The sequence below is a fragment of the Mobula hypostoma genome, chromosome 11 (genome assembly GCF_963921235.1).
Source record: "Mobula hypostoma chromosome 11, sMobHyp1.1, whole genome shotgun sequence".
NCBI lineage: Eukaryota > Metazoa > Chordata > Chondrichthyes > Myliobatiformes > Myliobatidae > Mobula > Mobula hypostoma.
The window spans coordinates 2,778,560-2,799,097 of NC_086107.1; the positions used below are offsets into that span (position 1 = coordinate 2,778,560).

The following is a 20,538-nucleotide window of genomic DNA, read 5'->3' on the forward strand; positions in this document are numbered from 1 at the left end:
TGAAGGGATTAAAAGTAACATTAGCAAATTTGCAGATGACACAAAGCTGGGTGGCAGTGTGAAATGTGCAGAGGATATTGAGATAATGCAGGATGAATTGGACAGGTTGGGTGAGTGGACAGATGCATGGCAGGTACAGTTTAATGTGGATAAGTATGAAGTTATCCATTTTGGTGGCAAGAACAGGAAGGCAGATTACTATTTGAATGGCATCAAGTTAGGAAAAGGGGAAGTACAACGAGATCTTGGTGTCCTTGTTCATCAGTCATTGAAAGTAAGCATGCAGGTACAGCAGGCAGTGAAGAAAGCTAATGGCATGTTGGCCTTCATAACAAGGGGAGTTGAGTATAGGAGCAAAGAGGTCCTTCTGCAGTTGTACAGGGCCCTGGTAAGACCACACCTGGAGTATTGTGTACAGTTCTGGTCTCCAAATTTGAGGAAGGACATTCTTGCTATTGAGGGAGTACAACGGAGGTTCACGAGGTTAATTCCCGGGATGGCGGGACTGTCCTATGTTGAAAGATTGGATTGACTGGGCTTGTATACACTGGAATTTAGAAGGATGAGAGGGGATCTGATTGAAACATATGAGATTATTAAGGGATTGGACACACTAGAGGCAGGAAACATGTTCCCGATGTTGGGGGAGTCCAGAACCAGAGGCCACAATTTGAGAATAAGGGGTAGGCCATTTAGAACGGAGTTGAGGAAAAACTTTTTCACCCAGAGAGTTGTGGATCTGTGGAATGCTCTGCCTCAGAAGGCAGTGGAGGCCAATTCTCTGGATGCTTTCAAGAAAGAGTTAGATAGAGCTCTTAATGATAGCGGAGTCAAGGGATATGGGGAGAAGGCAGGAATGGGGTACTGATTGTGGATGATCAGCCATGATCACAGTGAATGGCGGTGCTGGCTCAAAGGGCCGAATGGCCTACTCCTGCACCTATTGTCTATTATCACCTTAAAATGATACCCCCTCATATTAGCCATTTCAACCTTGAAAAACAGTCTGGCTGTCCACTTTATTAATGCTTATTGTACACCTCTGTCAAGTCACTTGTCATCCCCCAAAGAGAAAGTCAGAACTGGGTTTGGTATCACTGGCATATGTTGTGAAATTGGCTGTTTTGTGGCAGCGGTGCAGAGCAATACATAAAAAATACTATAAATTACAATAAGAAATATGAAAATACTACTTAATTTTATATGAAATTAAATAAGAGCAAAAAGAGAGCAGAAATAGTGAGGTTGTGTACATGGGTTCAATGTCCATTCAGAAATCGGATGGCAGAGGGGAAGAAGCTGTTCCTGAATCATTGAGTATGTGTCTTCAGGCTTCTGTACCCCTTCCCTGATGGTGGCAATGAGGAGAGGGCATGTCCTGGGTGATGGGGTCCTTAATGATGGACGCCAACTTTTTGAGGCATTGCCTTTTGAAGATGTCCTCAGTGCTGGGGAGGCCAGTGCCCGTGATGGAGCTGGTCTTTGTGTCCCAGCTCATTCGACTGCTCCTCATAAAATATGCACGCTAATCCAGGCAGCATCCTGGTAAATCTTCTCTGCATTCTCGCCAAAGCTTCACATCCGCCCTATAATGAGAAGACCAGAACTGAACACAATATTCCAAGTGTGTTCGAACCAGGGTTTTGTAGAGCTCTGACATTACTTTTGTGAATCATAAACACAAAATAATCTACAGATGCTGGGATCAAAGCAAGACTCACAACACACTGGGGGAACTCAGCAGGTCGGGCAGCATCCGTGGAAACCGTGACAAAGGGTCCTGGCCCGAAACGTCCACTCATTGTTTCCACAGATGCTGCCCGACCTGCTGAGTTCCTCCAGCGTGTTTGTGAGTGTTACTTTTGTGAAGTTGTTCATTGACGGTGTGACAGAGTCCTGGCTCTCCTATTGATGACTAATGCTGAATGCTGTGACAATTTCCCCAGAAGATTTGGAAGTTTGAAAACCTGAAACCAATTTTTAAATAAGAGCAACACTGAGTTTGTTGTAACAAACACAAAATGCTGGAGGAACTCAGCAGGTCAGGCAGCATCTGTGGAAATGAATAAACAGTCGACATTTTGAGCCGGGATGATAATGGTAACTTTATTTTATCAAGCACCCTTCATACAGACGATGTAGTTCAAAGTGCTTTACACAGGGATAAGGTGCAAACAGGAAAAAAATAGGAAAAGAAAATAAAAGGCATTAAGATGTTGGTTAGAAGCAAGGTTAAATAGGTTTTGAGCTGGTGTTTAGAAATGTTAGCGGAGTCTGCATCCTTTATAGTTTTAGGTACAGTATTGAATTCTTCAGTTTAGGAGCATTGGTCAAAAATGCGGACCTGCTGATGATCTTTTGAAGGAGATTGTTTAAATTTCAGAGACCGACAGAGAACGACCTGAGAGCTCGAGCAGGATTATAAAATGAAAGAGATTCTGTGATGTACTCTAGTCCCAGGTCACTGCGAGCTTTAAAGTCAATTCTCAAAGGACAGGAAGCGAATGCAGAGCTGCTAGGGTGAGATCCTTCAGCACTGGAAAGGAAGGAGTGTTTTCCACTGGGAAATATGACGAGTTTTCCATGCCCCAGCTGGGGTTGTCCATGGCTCCAGAACAATAGACTTTAACTCCTAAATAAAAACAGAAGCTGCCGCAGGTATTCAACCCGGGAGGCGGAATCTGTGCGGGGAGAAACCGTGCTTGCGTTTACCGTACGCAAATCTTCATCAGCACTGCGAGGGAGAAGAGTACAAGAAGATTTCTGGGGCAGAGGTGGTGGGGGTCAAATGTGTAGGGCAAAGGTTCTGATTCTAAGCTGATACAAAGCACCCAGGCATGTTACCACAAGATTCGGCAGATGCTGGAAAACCACAGTAACACACCCAAACTGCTGGAGGAACGCAGCACGACAGGCAGCTTTCATAGAAAGGAATAATCAGACAAAATTTCAGGCTGAGGCTCTTCCTCAGGACTGGAAAGGAAGAGGCAGAGTCTCCTTGGATCCTACCTGACCTGTGTGTGTGTCTGCTTTCGTGGACCTGCGTGTATGTTGTGAGGTTGTGATCGTGCCCTGTGGAGTGGGTGCGTGTGTGTGGATGTGTCTGTGACTCAGGTTGTGAATGTGTGCCGTGTTGTGTCTCTGTCTGTGTCTGTGTGCGCGCGTTGTGAAGTTGTCATTGTGCCTTGTGACGTGTTGTGCGTTTGTTGATGAGAGTGTGTACTGAGGTTGGAACGTGCGCGCGTGTCTGTGTTCGCTTGCGTGTGTGGTGCCTCTTTCAACCCAGTATTAGTTTCACGATCCTGAAAAGAATTCCTTTTGCGTATCTACCCAGCACCGAGTAAGATTTCTTGCTGATGAATTGGTGTCAGTCCCCTGGTGTAACATTACTGTACCTAATGTTAGGAAATGGAGCTGAACCTACTTAGAATTTAAGGGACAGGGAGGTTTAATAAATGTTCGGGGAATTGACTTTTTTCCCCCTTTGAAATAGCGAAAATCAAGAGGAATTGTTAAAAAAAAAGTAGGTAAGATTTATTAACCAGAAGGGATCCTGAGACAAAGAAACAAACTCTGTAACCGGAGCAACACACACAAAATGCTGAAGGAACTTAGCAGGTCAGACATCATCTATGCAGAGAATAGTCAGTCGTTTCCGGCCGAGACCCTTCATCAGGACTGAGAAGGAAGGGGGCAGGGCCTTAGCCCAAAATATTGACTGACTGTTCCCCTCCTTTGATACTACCTGACCTGCTGAGTCTTTTCTGTTTTTCTCTCTTCCCCCTCCATCTCTCCCGCCTCTCCCCCCTCTACCCCTTCTCCCCCTCCCCCTCTCCCCCCTCCCGCTCTCCCCTCTCCCCCTCTCCCCCTCTCCTCCCTCTCCTCCCTGTCAGCTTGTCCTCCTTCCTCTCTCCCCTCTCCCCCCTCTCCCCCCTCTTCCCCTCTCCCCTCCCTGTCAGCTTGTCCTCCTTCCTCTCCCCCCTTTCCCCCTCCCCTCTCCCCCTCTCCCCCTCTCCCCCTCCCCTCCCTCTCTAACCCCCTCTCTACTCACCCTTCTCCCCCCTCCCACCTGTCAGCTTGTCCTCCTTCCTCTCCCCCCTCCCACTCACTCTTCCCTCTTCCCTTCCCCACTGCCAACTTATTCTGGTTTCCACCCTCTTCCTTTCCAGTTCTGATGAAGCGTCTCAGCCGGAAATGTCGACTGTTTATTCCCCTCCATGGATGCTGCCTGACCTGCTGAGTTCCTCCAGCACTCTGTGTGTTGCTCTGAATTTCCAGCATCTGCAGAATCTCGTGTTTACAGTAACCAGATCATCGGCTCACTGAACTGCAGGAACTTTGGCTCCAGACGGTTCTTCAAAGCTTGGCCTTGGTATTCACCCCTGCTGATACATTCCGGACATTTAAGAGACTCTTAGATAGGCCCGTGGATGATAGAAAAATGGAGCTTTATACAGGAGGGAAGGGTTAGATTGATTGAGGAGTGGCTTAAAGGGTCACATGACAAAATGGGCTGAAGGGCCTGTACTGTTCTAATTTCTACGTTTCAAGTTCAGGTTCAACTTTATTGTCATCTGACTGTGCTTGTATACAACCCAACGAAACAACGTTCCTCTGGACCACGGTCACCCACAATACATATATACAACCCAACAAAACAACGTTCCTCTGGACCACGGTCACCCACAATACATATATACAACCCAACAAAACAACGTTCCTCTGGACCACGGTCACCCACAATACATATATACAACCTAACGAAACAACAATCCTCTGGACCACGGTCACCCACAATACATATATACAACCCAACAAAACAACATTCCTCTGGACCACGGTCGCCCACAATACATATATACAACCCAACGAAACAACAATCCTCTGGACCACGGTCACCCACAATACATATATACAACCCAACAAAACAACGTTCCTCTGGACCACGATCACCCACAATACAGATATACAACCCAAAAAACGTCCCTCTGGACCACGGTCACCCACAATACATATATACAACCCAACGAAACAACGTTCCTCTGGACCATGGTCACCCACAATACATATATACAACCCAATGAAACAACATTCCTCTGGACCACGGTCACCCACAATACAGATATACAACCCAATGAAACAACGTTCCTCTGGACCACGGTCACCCACAATACAGATATACAACCCAATGAAACAACGTTCCTCTGGACCACGGTCACCCACAATACAGATATACAACCCAATGAAACAACGTTCCTCTGGACCATGGTCACCCACAATACATACATACAACCCAACGAAACAACGTTCCTCTGGACCATGGTCACCCACAATACATACATACAACCCAACGAAACAACGTTCCTCTGGACCATGGTCACCCACAATACAGATATACAACCCAATGAAACAACATTCCTCTGGACCACGGTCACCCACAATACAGATATACAACCCAACAAAACAACATTCCTCTGGACCATGGTCACCCACAATACATATATACAACCCAATGAAACAACGTTCCTCTGGACCATGGTCACCCACAATACATACATACAACCCAACGAAACAACGTTCCTCTGGACCATGGTCACCCACAATACAGATATACAACCCAATGAAACAACGTTCCTCTGGACCACGGTCACCCACAATACATACATACAACCCAACGAAACAACGTTCCACTGGACCATGGTCACCCACAATACATATATACAACCAACGAAACAACGTTCCTCTGGACCATGGTCACCCACAATACATATATACAACCCAACGAAACAACATTCCTCTGGACCACGGTCACCCACAATACAGATATACAACCCAATGAAACAACATTCCTCTGGACCATGGTCACCCACAATACAGATATACAACCCAATGAAACAACGTTCCTCTGGACCACGGTCACCCACAATACATACATACAACCCAACGAAACAACAATCCTCTGGACCACGGTCACCCACAATACATATATACAACCTAACGAAACAACAATCCTCTGGACCACGGTCACCCACAATACATATATACAACCCAACAAAACAACATTCCTCTGGACCATGGTCACCCACAATACATATATACAACCCAACAAAACAACATTCCTCTGGACCACGGTCACCCACAATACATATATACAACCCAACGAAACAACGTTCCTCTGGACTATGGTCACCCACAATACATATATACAACCCAATGAAACAACATTCCTCTGGACCACGGTCACCCACAATACAGATATACAACCCAATGAAACAACGTTCCTCTGGACCACGGTCACCCACAATACAGATATACAACCCAATGAAACAACGTTCCTCTGGACCATGGTCACCCACAATACAGATATACAACCCAATGAAACAACATTCCTCTGGACCACGGTCACCCACAATACAGATATACAACCCAATGAAACAACGTTCCTCTGGACCACGGTCACCCACAATACATACATACAACCCAACGAAACAACGTTCCACTGGACCATGGTCACCCACAATACATATATACAACCAACGAAACAACGTTCCTCTGGACCATGGTCACCCACAATACATATATACAACCCAACGAAACAACATTCCTCTGGACCACGGTCACCCACAATACATACATACAACCAACGAAACAACGTTCCTCTGGACCATGATCACCCACAATACATATATACAACCCAATGAAACAACATTCCTCTGGACCACGGTCACCCACAATACAGATATACAACCCAATGAAACAACATTCCTCTGGACCATGGTCACCCACAATACAGATATACAACCCAATGAAACAACGTTCCTCTGGACCACGGTCACCCACAATACATACATACAACCCAACGAAACAACGTTCCTCTGGACCACGGTCACCCACAATACATATATACAACCCAATGAAACAATGTTCCTCTGGACCATGGTCACCCACAATACATATATACAACCCATAGAAACAACGTTCCTCTGGACAACGGTCACCCACAATACATATATACAACTCAACGAAACAACGTTCTTCTGCACCACAGTCACCCACAATACATAAATACAACCTAATGAAACAATGTTCCTCTGGACCACGGTCACCCACAATACATGTATTTCACACAGCACGTAAAACTAAATATTACCATAAGTAAGTTAATAAAATATCATTAAAAACAGATGCAGTGTGTAGCACAGATAAGCAGTAAACAGCTCGCTGTCCTAGTGACAAGATCTTGGTGGTGGCAGGGTATTCATTAGTCTCCCAGCCTGAGGGAAGAAACTGTCACCCAGTCTGACAGTCCGAGTCCTGTTGCTCCTGTATCTCCTCCCTGACGGTAGTGGGTCAGTCAGAGAGACTGTGGGACGGGTCCTGATGCTCCTGTACCTCCTCCCTGACGGTAGTGGGTCAAAGGGATTGTGGGATTGGGGGGGGGCCACATGGGGATCCTCAGCAATGCTTTGGGCCCTTTGTCTGCAGTGCTTCTGGTAAACGTCACAAATGGGGGCAGAGGAGAGATGCCAACAATCCTCTCGGCGGTCTTTATTGTCCTCTGTAGGGTCTGCGGTTTGATGCCTTGCAGCTTTCGAACCACACAATGATGCAGACAGACAGGACGCTTGGCTGAATTACTCTCACATCAACGTTAATCCTAATATGCAAGGTGGCATGGTAGCAGAATGACTGGCTTAATGCTCTGCAGTATCTCTGATTTGGGTTCAATTCCCACCGCTGTCTGTAAGAGTTTGTAAGAGGCATTGATCATGTGGATAGTCAGAGGGTTTTTCCCAGGGCTGAAATGGCTAGTATGAGAGGGCACAGTTTTAAGGTGCTTGGAAGTAGGTACAGAGGAGATGTTAGGGGTAGGTTTTTTACGCAGAGAGTGGTGAGTGCGTGGAATGGGCTGCTAGCGACGGTGGTAGAGATGGGTACGATAGGGTCTTTTAAAAAACTCCTGGATAGGTATAGGAAGCTTAGAAAAATAGAGGGCTATGGGTAACCCTAGGTAATTTCTAAAGTAAGTACATGTTTGGCATGGCATTGTGGGCCAAAGGGCCTGTATTGTGCTGTGGTTTTTCAATGTGTCTATGTTTCTACTGCCGAGGTTTTATAGGATGTTGGTCAGACCATGTTTGGAAAATATTGAGCAATTCTTGAATATTGGGCCCCATTTCTAAGGAAGGATGTGCCAGCACTGAAAAAGGTCCGGAGGAGATTCACAAGAATGATCCTGGAATTTAAAGGGTTGACATATGAGAAACATTTGGTTTCTCTGGGCCTGTACTTGCTGGAGTTTAGAAGAATGGGGGAGGGGATCTCATTGACACCCATTGAATATTGAAACACCCGGATAGAATGGATGTGGAGATAATTTTTCCTATAGCGGGTGAAATTAGGACCAGAAGGCACAACCTCAGAATAGAAGAACGTCCTTTTAGAACAGAGATGAGGAGGAATTTCTTTAGTCAGAGGGTGGTGAATCTGTGGAATTTATTGTCACAGATGGCTGTGGAGGCCAAGTGGAGGTTGATAGGTTCTTGATTGTTAAGGGGGAGGAAGGGTTTAAGGGTTATGTGGAGAAAGTGGAACAATGGAATTGGAAAAATCAGTCATGATCGAAGAAAAGACTTAATGGGCTGAATGGTCTAATTCTGCTCCTATATCTTACGGTCTCTTGTGCACCCCCTCCCCCATGACCTATCTTCACCTACTGTCGCTTAGGTACGCAGAACATAGTTTGGACTGGATTGTTCATCAGAATCAGACCAGAAGGCATAGAAGCAGAATTAGGTCATTTAGATCACTGAGTTTTCTCTGCCATTCCATCATGATTTATTATCACTCTCAACTCCTGCCTTCTCTTTGTAACCTTGGTGCTTTTACTAACCAATAAACTTTTCTTCATCATCATCATCATTCTGTGCTATGTTGTATGATGTAAGCAATCATGGTCTTCCATTTGTCTTTAATCCGATCATTGCCTGTGGGGAAGACCCCCTTCACGTTGTTGTTCTTCGTCTTTCCTCTATCCATGACCATGCTTGTTCTTGGCAACTCTTTCTATAGAAGTTGTTTGCCATTGCTGCCTTCTGGGAAGTGTCTTTACAAGACAGGTGACCTCAGCAATTAACAGCCTATTAACCTCTGTTTTAAATATACCCAATGACTTGGCCTTCACCGCCGTCTGTGGCAATAAATTCCACAGATTCACCACCCTCTGGCTGAAGAAATTCCTCCTCATCTCCGTTCTAATCAGACCCCTTGACTCTGGTCCTAGAATCACCCACTCTAGGAAACATCCTCTGCACATCCATTCTATCAAGCTCCTTCAAAATTCAATCGGTTTCAATGAGATTCCCCCTCGTTCTTATAAATTCCAGGGTCAGGTACAGAATAGGCAGTAAATTATGGTGAATGCAGTTACAAGACTTGAATGAGGCCGTTGGAACTTGTGTGGCATTGAATGTTTTTTTTAAAAATGTACTTTGTTCATTGAAAATGTAATCACACAACACTCATCAGTGTCAGTCACTGGATCTGATTTATCACCATGTTCATTCCAAGTATTTACATTACATCAACAGTTTTTCATGCCCAGCATTCCATCTGCAATAAGTTTAAGAGGTTTACCAAAGGACCAGGCTCTCAGTGTCCAATCTGGTCCATCCCCACTGAGCCCTTGCATTAAAACATAGAAACACAGAAAACCTACAGCACAATACAGGCCCTTCGGCCCACAATACTGTGCCGAACATATACTTACTTTGGAAATTACCTAGGGTTACTCAAAGCCCTCTATTCTTCTAAGCTCCACGTACCTATCCAGGATCCTCTTAAAAGACCCTATCGTATCTGCCTCCACCACCGTTGCTGGCAGCCCATTCCACACACTCACCACTCTTTGCGTAAAAAACTTTGAATGTTCATTTCTCCCAAAGTTCAAAAGGTTCAAAGTTTGAAGTAAATGTAATATCAAAGGACATATATGTCACCATGTACAACCCTGAGATTATTGTTTTCTTGCAGGCATACTCAATAAATCCAATGTTTCAATGTGTCCTGCAGTTCGTACTCCCCGCGGTCACCGCCACTCCCTCATCTTGCTGTCTGGGAGACTAGCACGTTTCGACTGGACCCACGGGTGATAAAATGCTCCATACAGCTCCCAGTGGTTGGCCCCTCATCTCGAGTCTGTTCCCCTTGTTTCGGGACACTGTACCCTGAGGGAACATTGCCCCTGTGTCTCCATGGAATGCTGCAGGGCCACTTATTCATCTAAATGCTTGCGAAGACTGACCCTTCTTACTTTTGGAATCATACGGGGTGGCGAGGTGTGCTGTGGTAGCGTGGTGGTCAGCGTAACACTAATACAGCACCAGCGACTGGGCCAATTCCACACCCCCACCTTGTCTGTAAGGAGTTGGTTCGTTCTCTCCGTGACTACGTACGTTTCCTCCAGGCGCTCTGGTTTCCAAAAACATTCAGGTTTGTAGGTTAATTAGTCACAGGGGTGTAATTGGGTGCCGTGGGCTGGTTGGGCCAGGAGTGCCTGTTCCCGTGCTGTATCACTAAATAACATTTTAAAAACAATTCCGTGAACTCCCTCTATTGTAAGTGAGGCCTTCTGTCGTTAGGGAGAGCAGATCAGTGAGTGATATTTCAGATGTGGTCTCACCAGAGCTGTGTGTAATTTTAGCAAGACCTTTCTATTCTTGGACTCAAAATCTTCCTGAGGAAAAAACCCGGCTCGCAGCGACCTTCCCAAATACCTGCTCTACACATGGGTTGTGTTTGGGTTTCAGTGAGCTTCGACACGCTTCGGACCATTTAAAAAACCTTCTGCGTTTCTATCTTTTCTATGAAGTGGCTGACCTCCCCTGTTTCTCCATATGAAATCCCATCTACCACAGCAACGTCAAAGTAGAGTTTATTGTCATTTGGACAAAGTGCAATAAAATACAGCAACAGACAGCCATTTTCCCCCCAAAAATTAAATGAGACATAATTTTTTATTAAAAAACACAATTAGAACAATAAAAATGTCCATTTTAATGCAAAGTGGTCATAGTGTTATTGACTGTGAGTCTGAGAGTTTGGTGCCAAGGACTGTAGGTCTGGGGGTGGGGGTGTGTGTGAAAAGGGGCTTCTGCTTTCAGTATTTGTCAGCACTGTACTTTCACTGTATCACTTTATTCTGCATTTTGTAAACAAGAAAAAATCTGCAGATGCTGGAAATCCGAGCAACACGCACAAAATGCTGGAGGAACTCAGCAGGCCAGGCAGCATCTATGAAAAAAGAGTACAGTCAACGTTTCGTGCCGAGACGTTGACTGCACTAGAGTTCCTCCAGCATTTTGTGTGTGATTCCATTACTGTTTTCCCTGTGTAATGCACTGTGTAATGATCTGATCTGCAAGAATAGTATTTAAGACAAGTTTTGCACTGTATCTCTGCACATGTGACAATTATAAACCAATTTTCCAATTTAATTTTCTTCACCTTGACAGACATCTTTGCCAATGTGGCCCGCCTTCCCTATCTCCTCTCTAGCCCAGGGTTTCCTTGACCCCTTCGCCCAGGGTCAAGTGCACAGAAAGTGTTGAATGCATCTCAGGCATGGCCCTCCCACCATTGAGCACATTACATGGAGCGCTGCTGCACCGAGCTCCTCCACCATCCACCCATGGCCTCTTCTCACTGCTGCCATCGGGCAGAAGGTACAGGAGCCTCAGGGCTCACCACCACCACCAAGTTAAAGAACAGTTATTATCCCTCAACCATCAGGCTCTTGTATTGGTGTGGATAACTTCATTCACCCCAACACTGAACTGATTCCACAACTTATGGCCTCACTTTCAAGGACTCGACAAGTTCTCGGTCGGTCAGACTGCCTGTTATGCCACTGGCATTTAGGGAAACAATGAAGGTCCTCCATCTCTGGCGGTGTTCAGGGATTCCTACATCATGCCAGTAGCTTCCTCTTGGTTTTCACTACCGTCAGCCATGCAGGTCCTGGGTGGAGACTCAGGAGTATCAACACACTCAGATGTAGAAGGGTTCTTCATTGCTGTTTCCGTAACAGATTTGTTTGACCAGTCAAGGTGGTTAGCTCTGAGCTGAACCTCCGAATCTGGAAGACGAGTGAAGCACTCTTAGTCTGGCCTCTACCCTTTGACCTGTTTGGCATACTCTTTGACCCTACCTATCGTTGGGCACGAGACCAAGTGGTTAAGGCGTTTGTCTAGTGATCTGAAGGTCACTAGTTCGAGCCTCGGCTGTGGCAGCGGCTTTGTGCCCTTGAGCAAGGCACTTAACCACACATTGCTCTAGTGTCTGTGTGAGGAGTGGTGCCCCACACAGACTTCCAATCTGCGCCTTGTAAGGCATGAAAATGTCCGACGCAGGCCTCTCATGGTCTGAGTCGATGTTCTTTCCCTTGACCCTACCAAGACCCAGGGCATAAAGCCCTGACTCCAGCCAATACAGCTCTTTGAGTCGTTGAGGCACACAAGCCTCTATGGCAAGGTTGTGGTCCTCTTGGAGGCATGTTCTCAGTATTAATTATATATTTAGTTTTACATCTGCATGATTTGTTTGCACATTAGTTGTCTGTATAGTTTTTCATAAATTCTATCGAATTTCTTCATTTTTGCTGTGAATGTCTGCAGGAAAATGAATCACTAGATAGTTTATGGTGGCACAATATGTACTTTGACTTTGGGTTGGTTTGGGCTCAGCCCCCAAACCAAGGCTCATTCATTCTTGGCCATGATGGAGTGGCAGAATGGACTCGATGGACGAAGTGGTCTAATTCTGTTATGGCCAAGGGTTGTGTATCAGAGAGTCTTGGGTGACAATTGCACATTGATGAATAAATGCATCTGAATCTGAAGCTTCTAGCTTGGACGTTGAGTATGTCGTACAATTGTTTGGGTATACCATCCTAGCTGTGGTTAAATGGATTTTGCTAGTTCACCAGCTCCTTCCTTTTCTCCCATGGTCCACTGTCCTCTCCTATATGATTCCTCCTCCTTTTGCCATTTTACCTCTTCCAACTTTCATCTCCCAGCTTCTCACTTCATACCCCCTTTCCCCACCCACTTGGTGTCACCTATAACCTGCCAGCTTGTCCTCATTCCCCTCGCCCACCCTCGTATTCTGGCTTCTTCCCCCTTCCTTTCTAGTCCTGATGAAAGGTCTTAGCCTGAAACATCGAATGTTTATTTCTTTCAAAGTTCAAAGTAAATGTACTATCAAAGTATATATACGTCACCTTGAGTAACCCTGAGACTCATTTTCTTGCAGGCATACTCAATAAATCCAATAACCATAATAGAATCAATGAGAGACCGCACCAACAGGGCGGACAACCGGCGTGCAAAAGACAGCAAACCGCGCAAATACAAAAGGAAAGCAAAAGTAATAATTTCTTCTTCTTACAGAAACATCTGCATGATGCTTCTTGATCAGAGATTAAGGGAGCTAGGGCTTTACTCTTTGGAGAGAAGGAGGATGAGAGGAGACATGATAGAGGTGTACAAGATAATAAGAGGAATAGATAGAGTGGATAGCCAGCGCTTCTTCCCCAGGGCACCATTGCTCAATACAAGAGGACATGGCTTTAAGGTAAGGGGTGGGAAGTTCAAGGGGGATATTAGAGGAAGGTTTTTTACTCAGAGAGTGGTTGGTGCATGGAATGCACTGCCTGAGTCAGTGGTGGAGGCAGATACACTAGTGAAGTTTAAGAGACTACTAGACAGGTATATGGAGGAATTTAAGGTGGGGGCTTATATGGAAGGCAGGGTTTGAGGGTTGGCACAACATTGTGGGCCGAAGGGCCTGTACTGTGCTGTACTATTCTATGTTCTATGCTAAGCTAGGGCACATCATCAGCGATGTTACCTGGGGTCGTCAGGTGTTTCGGGTCTTTCAACATCATACACCCTCGCCCAGGGGACCTGACCGGGGTTGAGCAGACACGGCCTGTGTCCTAGCAGCAACCCATGGATCTGCCCTCTTTATCCAGAGCCATCTTGACGCTTTCTCTACTGCATCTGTGATGGTAGAAATGTCTCTCCTCCTTCTCTCTCCCGTGATTCCAAGTGCAGTGTATATTTTGCAGAGCGACTGGCCTGCAAAGCTACGATACCTGACCTCCACGGGCCAACACTTTGTTCTCCAGCCTCTTCTTTGGCAGTTGTTCTTCAGATGTTCATACTTGGCTCTTTTCCGCTCGTAGGCCTCCTCCATGCGTTCTTCCCATGGCATGGTAAGCTCGAGCATAAGAACGTGCTTCAGTGAGTCGGACCACAACACAGTGTCGGGCCACATAGTCTCTGTGATGTGGGGAGGAAACTGCAGCTGTTTTCCCAGGTCTGCTTTTAGCTTCCAGTCTTGCGCAGTGAAGAGCAACCCGGTTGCTTTCTGGTGTTCTGATGGTCTTTTCCCCTCTTTGACAAAGCAGATGGTGTTCTTGACCGGACTGGTTTTCCGGCAGATGTTAAGGATGCTGCAGATTGTCTCAGCAAGTGTCCAGAGGACCTGGTCATGCCATCACCGATAACGGCCATTGGCAAGAGCTCTGGGGCAGCAGCTCCGAATACGCTCTAGTGTACTGGTCTTCTCACAGAGGGGGCAAGCTGGTCGTTTTGCAAGGTCCCAGCAGTGCAGGTTGGATGGGCTAGGAAGGATGTCATAAACAGCCTGGATAAGGAACTTGATGCGGTGTGGATCCACCTTCCAGAGATCATCCCATGTGATCTTTCGCTCAATCACCTGCTCCTATTTGGTCCAGGCTCCTTGCAGTTTCATTGCCACTGCTCTGCTGGTCCTCTCCTCCTCCACAGCTGCCCTCACTTCATTCTGGACCAGTTCTCACTCTTTCCCTTGTACTTTGTCAAAATGGGGGACTTCAAGGCTTCCAAGTCCAACTCTTCCCTTGGCGACTGCCCCCACCAGCACTTTGTGGCGCAGTCGCACCTCAGCTTCTTCCAATGCAGCCTCTGCTCTCCACTTTCTTCCACTCTCACCACCACTCTTGCTCCAGCAACCTTTGGATCTGAAGATTCCCGGAACTGCAACACCTCTCTTGCTCGCCAAACCTTGAACTCCTCCTCAATGAATTTCAGGGGGAGCCTCAGTTTGCAGTTATCCCCGTACAGAGCGATGCTGCTGATGTTCCTTGGTAAAGCCAGCCATCTTCGCAGGAACCGGCTGACTACCCTGTCTAATTCAGCAACGGTGGAAATCGGAAACTCATGGAGAAGCTGTGACCAGAGGGTTATTGTTAGCAATAAATATTGAGAACATTGCTTGGCAACCAGTAAATGTTGAGAACATGAGATGAAGAATCCTTGAATGTGAGTCCATAGATGCTGCCTGACCTGTTGAGTTCCTCCAGCATTTTGTGTGTGTTGCCCTGGATTTCCAGCATCCGCAGAATCTCTTGTGTTTCTGAGTTGCTGTTTTCAAATAATTCTCACATTGTTCTTCAACTTTCCATAGATCAGAGCCAGGTTTATTACCATCGACATATGTTGTGAAATTTTGTTATTTTGTGGCAGCAGTACATACAATTACTACAACTTACAGTGAACTCTGCAAAAGGGGAACAGTAAAGTGGTGTTCTTGGGTTCATGGACCTCTCAGGAATCTGATGGTGGAGGAAAAGGAACTGTTGCTAATACTTAAGAGTGGATCTTCAGGTTGCTGTTCCTCTTCCCAGATGGTAACGATGAGAAGACGGGGTGTCCCAGTTGGTGAGGATCCTCAGTGATGGACGCTACTCACTTGAGGCATCACCATTTGAAGGTGTCCTTGGCGGTAGGAAGGCTAGTGCCCAAGATGAAGTTGGAAGAGTTTACAAATCTCTGGTAAGGGTTCCCAACCCTTTTGATGCCATGGACCTCTACCATTAACCAAGAGGTCCATGGACCCCAGGGTGGCAGTCCCTGCTGTACAGCCTCTTGTGATCCCGTGCGTTGGAGCTTTCATACCAGACGGCGATGTGACCAGTCAGAATGCTATCCTTCATATATGGTATCTGTAGAAATTTGCCAGAGTTTTTGGTGACATACCAAATGTCCTCAAACTCCTTACGAAGTAGAACTGTATTTCTGAAAGTGAATCTCTTATCTTTCAGTGACGAGAGATTAGATAGGACACGCTTATCATGACGTTGGCAAATATTGATGCCTTTAATCAGAAGTTTTCAGCGGGAACAGTTCAGGCTAGTTTGATTCTTTCTTTGTAGATAGGTTTTCATGTTTCCTAGACAAGACAAACAAGTAAAGCAGCATGTTGAGGGCTTGATGTATCATAGGGAGCTTCAGATGGTGAAGGAGGTGTCAGGAGGAAGCTCCAGAGATCAGGATCCAGGCAGCTAAGGGCAAGACTTCCCTTCCCCAGCCACCAGGAGCGGCGTTGATAGGCTGGGGGGCAAGCAAGTGGCCAGAAATGGGGAAATGCAGGGGGTTTCAAAGGAGGTTCGCGAAAATGATTCCAGGTTTGAATGGCTTGTCACATGAACAGCATCTGATGGCTCTGGCTTTGTATTCACTGGAATTCAGAAGAATGAGGGGGGTGACCTAATTGAAACTGATTGAATATTGGAAGGCCTTGATAGAGTGGATGTGGAGAGGATGTTTCCTATGGTGGGAGAGGCTAAGACCAGAGGAGACAGCCTCAGAATAGAGTACATCCATTTAGAATGGAGATAAGGAGAAATTTCTTTAGTCAGAGAGTGGTGCATCTGTGGAATTTGTTGCCACCAGAGGCTGTGAAGGCCAAGTTGTTGGATATACTTAAGACAGATTGATTCTTGATTAATCAGGGCATGAAAGGGATATGAGAGAAGGCAGGAGTTTGGGGCTGAGAGGGAAATGGATCAACAGTGACGAAATGCAGAGTAGACTTGATTGGCCAAATGGCCTAATTCTGCTACAATATCTTATCATCTTATGGAAGTGTTGAATTGTGTAGTGTTTTCCTCCAGGACTTGAGCACCTGAGTAATAGGGAAATGCTGTGGTTCTGATGTATATAGCAAAACCGCAAAATGAGAGCAAAAAAAAGAAAAAAGTAGTGAGATAGTGATCATGGGTTCATTGTCCATTCAGAAATCTGATGGTGGAGGGGAAGAAGCTGTTCCTGAAATGTTCAGTGTGTGTCTTCGTGTTCCTTAACAGCGATACAGCCAGTTAGAATGCTGTCCACGGTACATTTGTAGAAAGTTGCGAGTGTCTTTGGTGACATATCAAATCTCTTCAAACTAATGAAATATAGCTGCAGTTGTATCTTCTTTGTAATTGCATCAATATGTTGGGCCCAGGATAGATCTTCAGAGATGTTGACACCTAGGAACTTGACCTTTCCCACTGTTGATCCCTTCATGAGGACTGGTGTGTGTTACCTTGACTTTGTCTTCCTGAAGTCCACAATAAATTTCTTGGTCTTACTGATATTGAATGCAAGGTTGTTGCTGCAATGCCACTCAGCCAGCTGATCTATCTCACTCCTGTACGCCTCCTTGTCGTCATCTGAAATTCTGCCAACAATAACTGTGTCGCCAGTACATTTATAATTGGCGTTTGAGCTGTGCCTAGCCACACAGCCGTGGGAGTAGAGAGAATGGAGCAGTGGGATAAGCACACATTCATGAGTTGTGCCAGTGATGATTGTCACCAAGGAGGAGATGTTACTTCTGATTTTGTTCGTTGGAGCATAGGAGAATGTGGGGAGACTTGACAGACGTATACAGAATTGATGGGTATAGATAGGGTAAATGCCAGCTTTTTCCACTGAGGTTGGGTGAGACTAGAACTAGAGGTCATGGATTAGGGGTGAAAGGTGAAATATGTAAGGGGAACATGAGGGGAGCTTCTTTACTCAGAGATACATGGATGGGAGGGGTATGGAGGTCTATGATCCAGGTGCAGGCTATGGGACTAGGCAGAGTAATAGTTCTGCACGGACTAGATGGGCTGAAGAGCCTGTTTCTGTGCTGTAGTGTTCTATGACCCTAAGACTCTATCCTGTGAGGGGGGAGATGGCAGAGGGCAGGAGAATTTTCATTGTGAACAGTGGAGTGCAGGAGTAAGGTTAAGTGGGAAAGCGATGAGACAGGAGAGCAAACGCTGGCAAATAAAGTCAGTGAAAATCCCAAAAAATGTTGTGAGCCTATGAGTAATGAAGAAAGGCAAGGATTTAGTTGGGATCAAGTTTCACCCGGTATTCGACATACCACAGGCTCTCTCTCTCTCTCTCTCTCTCTCTCTAATAAGGGAGAAGGAAGTGTCTCAGTTTTCCCAGTGAGTGGGGAGACATAACAAACAACTCACTGGATTATGACGTTAAAAGTCCATTACGTCACTTTTTTTGAGCTCTGTGCCCGCAGTTCTCAAAGATCTCGGGTCTCCGGGCACACAGCTGTAGATATTCCGACTCCCCTGATGACACACGGGTCTCATGCCGTGACACCGACCCTCGATCCCCCCATCTCCAGAGCCCCGAGATCCTAGGCTTCCAAATCCGAGCTGGAATCTTAGGCCGAGCCCTTGGCGTGCCGAACAACAACGGTCGGTTATGAAACCTGAGAGCAGGTCCCATTCCTGCAAAGAATCGAAGTCAGCATGTAACTCCAGGTCAGGGTCTTCAAAAGAACCCTGAAAGGGCAAAATAGAGATACTAAGGATGGAAATAGAGCTGTCTCTGAAGGTGCGAGCAGAGGAGTCGCCTTTTAACGCCATCATCACTCTGCTCCGCCTCTTCCATTCTCCACCTGCTCTGCACTTCCCCTGTAACTGTTACACTTTATTCTGCATTCTGTTATTGTTTTCCCTTCTACTCTGCAGTTATTAGACTCTTGAATGGATCTCTTATGCTAAAGATAACTTGTAAGACTTTCTTATAAGATTAAGATGAACTCTTGATCTTCCAATCTACTGTATAGTGGCTGGTGAGCCTTATTGCTGAACAGCTCTGTGGTTTCTCTGTAACTGTAACATTATAAACTACATTCTATTGTCTTCTCAGTGTTTCACTGTGTTTACGAGGGGCACCACGGCAGTGTAGTGGTTAGCGCGACATGATTACAGCTTGGAGAGTCGGAGTTTAGAGTTCAACTCCGTCGTCCACCGTAAGCGTGTTTGTATGTTCCTTCCCGTGTGAGTGTGTGTGTGTTTCTTCTGGGTGCTCTGATTTCCTCCCGCAGTCCATAGATATACCGGTTAGTAGGTTAATTGGTCATTGTAAGTTGTCCTGTGATGAGGCTAGGCTGGGCAGCGTGGCTCGCTGGGCCGTATCTCTAAATAAATAAATAAATGCATGCATTGATCTGTATGGATGGCAAACAAAGGCTTTCACTGTATCTCACAGTCAGAATCAGGTTTAATATCACTGGCACGTGTCGTGAGATTTGTTTAGTGACAGTTGTAAGTTGCAGTACGTAGTAAGAAAACATAAATTACAAGAAATATAAATAAATAAATTAAGTAGTGCGAAGAAAAGAAAAAAATGGTGATGTGGTGTTCATTGGTTTATTGTCCGTTCAGAAACCTGATGGTGCAGGGGAAGAAGCTGTTCCTGAATTGTTGTGTGTGTGACTTCAGGCTCCTGTACCTCCCCTGCCCCCCCCCCCGATGGTATCAGTGAGAAGAGGGCATGTTCTGGGTGGTGGGGGTCCTTAATGATGGATGGCGTCACCTTTTGAAGATGTCCTCAATGGTGGGGAGGTTAGTGCCCAGGACGGAACTGGCTGAGTTTGCAACTTTCCGCAGCTTTTTCTGATCCTGTGCAGTCGCCCCTCCACACCAGGCGGTGATACAGCCGGTTAGAATGCTCTCGACTGTACGGTTGTAGAAATTATTTCTGCATATATGAGAGTGGTAAACCAATACCAATACCAATCCCAATCTTGGATGGGTTAAATATAGTGAAAGAGGAAGTTTGTAAGGGTTCGGTAAATTTGAAAGTGGCCCAGGCGCTCAAAAGAGGCTGTGCAGAGTGTGTATGCGTGAGAGTGAGTGTGTGTGTGTGTGAAAGAGAGAGTGAGATGTGGAGAGGGAGGGGTGGGGGATTGCATTATCAACATTATCCCTGCCTTGTTCACAGGAGTGACACCAGGAGATTGGGGGAGTATAAACTGTTTGTGTGTGTCTGTGTGTGAAGGTGAAATTGGTAGTTTTCCTTCCATCAAGGACATTAGTGTAAATGAAAAGAAGAGATTCTGCAGATGCTGGAAATCCAGACCAACACACACAAAACAACACACATCAAAGTTGCTGGTGAACGCTTATCCACTGATGTGTACTATTCTTTAAGTGTTCACCAGCAACTTTGATGTGTGTTGCTTGAATTTCCAGCATCTGCAGAATTCCTGTTGTTTGCGTTACAACACACACAAAATGCTGGAGGAACTCAGCAGGTCAGTCAACATCTATGGAGAGGAATAAACAGCCGACGTTTTGGGCCGAGATTCTTAATCAGGGCTTAAATCTGTACTGTTGTTTAAGAAGAGAAGAAAGGGTTAGTGATA

General features: G+C 45.9%; 1 protein-coding gene across 3 annotated transcripts in view; it reads left to right on the forward strand.

The window, feature by feature from the left end:
* Positions 1 to 20,538, forward strand: part of LOC134353555 (F-actin-monooxygenase MICAL2-like) — a 277,154-nt gene that overhangs the window by 11,987 nt on the left and 244,629 nt on the right. Inside the window, exon 2 of one of the 3 annotated variants that reach the window (XM_063061580.1) lies at positions 10,033 to 10,491. The exons of the other annotated variants lie outside the window; for them this stretch is intronic. The gene's annotated coding sequence lies outside the window, so the exon portion shown is untranslated. The remainder of the gene's footprint in view (positions 1 to 10,032; positions 10,492 to 20,538) is intronic. 3 annotated transcript variants of the gene reach the window in all.